We start from the raw sequence: 5,717 nt of genomic DNA, 5'->3' as shown, positions 1-5,717 counted from the left end.
TGCTCTTCATGGCCAGCTAAAATGATGACCTCCCTGGGGGTGGAGAGAATGATCTAACATGGCAACTGCTTGTGGGTTTCCATTGACCACGCTCCAGAAAGAGTTGGTTTCAGATCTCTAGAACTTGGAGAAGACAGGAGGGAAGGGGCTGAAGTGACATCATGGAGATGGTTAGAGGGGAGAGTGAGCAAAAGATGCCCTGGGGCAGGGAATGGTGGATCAACTTTAGAAGCAGTGCTGTCTGATTCTGCCTGTTGCAAATTATTCTCTTTTGAATTAATAAAAGGTATGCTGAGGCATATTAAACATTTTAAGAATTGAGGTGTTTTTTGTTTTTTTTTTTAGCAGAAACAATTCAAATTGGATAGCATCCAATCTAGCAGATAGAAAAGAGCTCCAAGAAGCTGTACAAAATGAGAGGCTTTCATGGGCAGAAGGGAGGAGGAAAAAGGAAGTTATACTAAGCACAAAAACATATTGGTTATTTCAAGGTTACTTTCCTTTAGAGGATGAAAGGAATCTACCAGGCAGATTCCTGGTTGGCTGGTTTAAGATTCCATTTCTGAGAGAGCTGAAACTGAAATTAAGTCAAGTCTTGATTTGATGTTGTGGGGCTTTACATAAATGACTCCATTTGGGGCCTGCTGTCTTGTTTTCAGCAATCCGAATCTTCATACACTATATAGACTTTGTTAATGAATCACGTTTTGGGGCTCAGGAGCAAGGCAGGCAGACCAGAGAGACCTAAAGCAGTATCAGGAGGCAGATTTAAACTGTCAGACATGATGGAAGAATACATAGGAGCAGGACTTTGGTCTGAGACTCCTCAGAATCAGGGGTAAGTGTGCCAGAATCCCTAGACTTATATGCACAGGCTTTGAGTTACCCCATCTAAACCTATTTCATAACTGGAAGACCTAGGAACTTTCAGTTACATAGTAAGAGGTTCACTAACCATTCTCAAGTCTCCCTGCAGATCTGAAAGAGGAACCTTGACTTGGAAAACATATGGCTATCTCCTCACCATTTCTTTTTTTCATTATTATGTTTTCCTAGTTTTCTGTCATTCTTATTGTCAGCCTCGTGTTGAATATTCTTTCTTTCTTTCTTTTTTTAATGTTTACTTATTTTTGAGAGAGAGAGACAGAGCATGAGCAGGGGAGGGGCAGAGGGAGAGAGGGAGACAGAATCCAAAGCAGGCTCCAGGCTCTGAGTTGTCAGCACAGAGGCTGATGCGGGGCTCAAACTCACAGACCATGAGATCATGACCTGAGCTGAAGTCGGACGCTTAACTGGCACCCCTGATGCTGAATTTTCAAATAAACTCTTGCTTAGGAAGCAGATAGTGTTTCATCATTTATGGCTGTGTTCAACTTCAACTAGTCTAAATACAAAATGGATAGAGGTTTTCATCCCCCCTATTGTTGACAGCAAAATTCTCTTGCATGAACATATTTCCTTACACAGACAGAAGATAGTGAGCAAGTCATGGTAGTTTAAGTACAATGTAGTTGAGGGGAATGGATTAGAATGACTGCTGTCTTGTAAGAAAGAAACTAAGAAAAATTGTAAGGTAAAAGAAATCAACGTGTAAGCTAGTTAAGATAAGGTATAAACATGAAAAAAGAAAAAATCCTTCTTCCTCCAAACTTAGTGGTATTTTCTATTATTTAAAAACAGTGAGAGGCAAGAGAGGGAAGTTTGTTTTTAATCCTCTAAGAAATGGTAATGAGGTTTTTCTTGTGTGTGTTGTTGAGTTCAGAGGCAGGGGTGAGGGGGGTGAGGGGTGCGGGGGAGGAATAATGGAACTAGAAATCAGGAACATCACAGCAGAATAACTTCTCATAAGCCAGTTGTTCTATGACTTCTAGCTTCTGATAGCTGGCATGGAGGCTGGTGAGAATTTTATGAGGGTAAAATTTTTGCGGATAGCAATATTTTTAAAAAATCATTGTTTTCTTTTTTATTTTAATGTTTGTTTTTCTGAGTTGCCTCCTAGTTTCTCATTGCTGCCGAAACAAATTACTAAGACAAACAGTATCTTAAAATGACACAAATTTATTTTTTTCAATTTAAAAAAACGTTTATTTATTTTGCGAGAGAGAGAAAGAACTCGCACAGGAGAGCAGGGGAGGGGCGGAGAGAGAATCCCAAGCAGGCTCCACACTGTCAGTGCAGAACCCAACATGGGGTTTGATCTCACGAAGTGTGAGATCGTGACCTGAGCCAAAATCAGAAGTCAGACACTTAGCTACCTGAGCCACCCAGGCACCCAATGACACGAACATATTATTCTACCATGTGGAGGTTAGAAGGTGACACAGATCACACTGGGCTAAGGTGTGAGCAGGGCTGTGTTCCTTTCTAGAGGTTGTCAGGGAGAATCTATTTCCTTCTGTTTTTCCAGATTCAAGATGCCACACACATTTTTTGGCTCAGTCCTCCTTTCCCAACTCTCCAGAGCAATCAATGTTGCATGATTTGGTCCCACCCCTGCCTTTTTTTTTTTTTTTTTTTTTGTAGTCACATCTCCCTCTGATTCCAATGGGGAAAGATGTCAATTCCATGGACATCTTTGGGGACATAACTCTGCCTGTTGCAGGTTGGTTATAGATTTCATGTTCCAACATCCATTTTCTCACCAGAGTCACTGAAGAAATTTTTTTAATGTCTTTAAAAAATTTTTTTAATGTTTATTTATTTTTGAGAGAGAGAGAGAGAGAGAGAGAGCACCAGTGGGGGAGGGGCAGAGAGAGAGGGAGACACAGAATCTGAAGCAGGCTCCAGGCTCTGAGCTGTCAGCACAGAGCCTGGGACATGGGGCTCGCACTTACTAACCATGAGGTCATGACATGAGCTGAAGTCAGATCCTCAACCAACTGAGCCACCCAGGTGCCCCTGAAGGAATTTTTTAATGGGAAGTCATGGAAAAGCTTGTAGCATGTAGCAGATTAGAATGTCATGATTCCTTGCTTCTGATGAAAAAAAGTTAAAGATTAAGTAAAGCACCAAGTAAAACTGCGATCGTGCTCCCAGCAGTTTTTCAAATCAGCTCATTTGATAGCCTGGGGGTGTTACTGATGTTGAGTACTTTGATTCCTCCCCTGAATCTTTTCCTTGAATTAATCATCTTTATAATGTATCTTATCTAGTTCAGCTTGAACTATCCACAACGGTCACAGTTTGTTCCTTATGAAAAGAATTTGTTGTTGTTATTGTTGTTTAACCCGTCACCAGAAAATACCTTTTTGAGCTGTCAGACCAATAAAGATCATGGAGCATGCATTTCTGGTAAGACCTTCCCAGATTTAGAAAACCATGACAACCCGCATCCTCCAGAGAGGGAAATGTTGGCTTAGAGGCTAGAAACTAGGGACTTGCCTTCGAGAAAGAAAGGGTCATTCAATAATCAAGAACAACGTTATCAGATAGAAATATTATACGAACACATATGTAATTAAAAATTATCTGGCAGCCACATTAAACAGAGTAAAAAGAAACAGGTAAGATCAATTTTCGATATATATCCAATATATCACTGTAGCGTGTAATCAATATAACACACTACTGATGAGATAGTTTAAATACTTTTTTTTTTTTTTTTTCGCATTACAAATTTGGGATCTTCACACATACGGGGCACCTGAATTCAGACTAGCTACATTTCAGTTATAGCCACATGTGGCTGTTCGAGTCTACTGCCTCGGACAGAGCCAGGTAGGAATTTCTTTTCCTTGAGGAACATTTGTTAGTAACCTTGTTCATTGAGTCATTCATAGTATTCTCTACTCTTGCTCAAATGGATTCAAAAGCTTGACCCCTTGGATCAAGGGCAGTGGTCGTCACTATTGTCTCTCTCAACACGGATGCCCTTCTCCCTTGCCAATATCCACTAGCGAAGCTAGAAACCCAGCACTCACTTCAAGGCTTCTTTGCAGTGGGGAGAGGTCATTGGACAGTGCTCTGGTCGATGAAAGGTCAGAAGAATTGTGATCGAGGGCCTCTGCGAGCTGAAGCTACCCTTCCTCATTCCAGGCGCTCTGAGTGTGATGCCTGGGACTGTAGCCACCCAGAGAATTTCCAAGATGCGTGTCTGACGCCTTCAATAACTGAACTTGTAGCCACGTACGTTCACATTTCTTTCTATTAAATATTTCCTTATTTATTTAAGCCACTGTTAGTGAATTTCTTTCTGACTTGCATGTTTTTTCATCCCTAGTGATACAAACTGCTGTCTGGATTCTGCTTTGCACAAATTCCCCGTCTCCTTTGCCCCTTGGCTTCCTGCTAGTCCCCTGAAGGAGGGCAGTAGAAAGATACTGGAAAGTAGGAGGAAGCAGAAAAGGCTCTCTTTTTCCTTTTTTGCTCTGCTCAGGATCGTCCTGAAATACCTGGGGTGCTTTCTATTTCCTGCCTGGACCTTGATGCATAACCTCCCTGCCGTCTCTTCTCCACGTGGCAGGCAGGAGAATAGTTTTAAAACATGTCAGGGCTTATCTACAGTGGCTTCTGGTGCCAATAAAAATACGATCCAAAGTTCCTGCTCTAGCCGACAAGGTCCTGCATCATGTGCCGTGTGCTACTTCTCTGGCCTTCCGAGCAGCCACCTCTAGCTCACTCTGTCCCAGCCGCCCAGAATGCCTTCGTCCTCCAAGCCCAACCTACCAGACATGCTCTGCCCTCAGGAAGCCTGCACTGGCTTCTTCCTCTGCCTGGAATTGCCTTCTCCTAAGTACTCAGCTGGCTCCATGCTTCAGCACCTTTGCTTTCCGCTCAGATACCGTCTCATCAGTGAGATTTCCCTCAGCACCCATACAAAGCTCATCTCTGTCTCCCTCTCTAAACACTGGCCCCGCTTCATTTTTTTCCCCAGCACTTCCTCCCACCTGATGTTTTACATGCTTAGTAGTTTATTTATTATTCATCTCTTCCAACTAGAATAAAACTCCACAGGAGTAGGAGCTTTGGCTATTTTGTGTGTTGCCTTATTCCCATACCTGGAACAGCTCCTGAGATTGGAATCGTAGGGAAAGGGTCAGGTGGGAAGGAGAGGGAAATGGTACCAGTTTTGAGTCTGATGATTTTTGAACTGCCTGTTTGGATATTCCTGTGGACACGCCCAGCTGACAGCTGGGGACATAGGAGTCTGGAGCTAAAGGGAGGGGTGTAGTTCATTGAATCAGACTTGGTTCAAGCCATGGCTTTGACGACCAGTAGAAGGAGAGGAGGGTCCCAGAAGGAACTGCACAGAACACAAATATCAAAGAGAGATCTAGGACAGGCTTTGCAAGGAAGTTACAAATGAACATCAGAACAGAGGGAAGAGGTAAGGGAGGAGATATTGTCCCTGGAAAGTGATGAAATGCCTCAGCAAGGTCAAGAGAGATTCCCACAAACCTTTTGGTTTCTTATCTAAAGAGGTTTTGTCAGTGCTAGTGAGAGCTTTTTTGAAATGACTGAATAAGAGTTTTTGGAAAGCCAGATTGCCATGGTTTGAGGAGTAAACAAGACCTGGGGGAATATAGGTTTCACATATATATATTTGTGTGTTTATATATATATATAAATATATATATATTTGTGTGTATATATATAAATATATATATTTGTGTGTATATATATAAATATATATATTTGTGTATATATATAAAAATATATATATTTGTGTATATATATATATTTGTGTGTATATATAAATATATATATTTGTGTGTATA

The sequence above is a fragment of the Panthera uncia genome, chromosome C2 (assembly GCF_023721935.1).
Source record: "Panthera uncia isolate 11264 chromosome C2, Puncia_PCG_1.0, whole genome shotgun sequence".
NCBI lineage: Eukaryota > Metazoa > Chordata > Mammalia > Carnivora > Felidae > Panthera > Panthera uncia.
The sequence above is the reverse complement of the archived record's forward strand: the minus strand, read 5'-3'. Positions refer to the sequence as shown.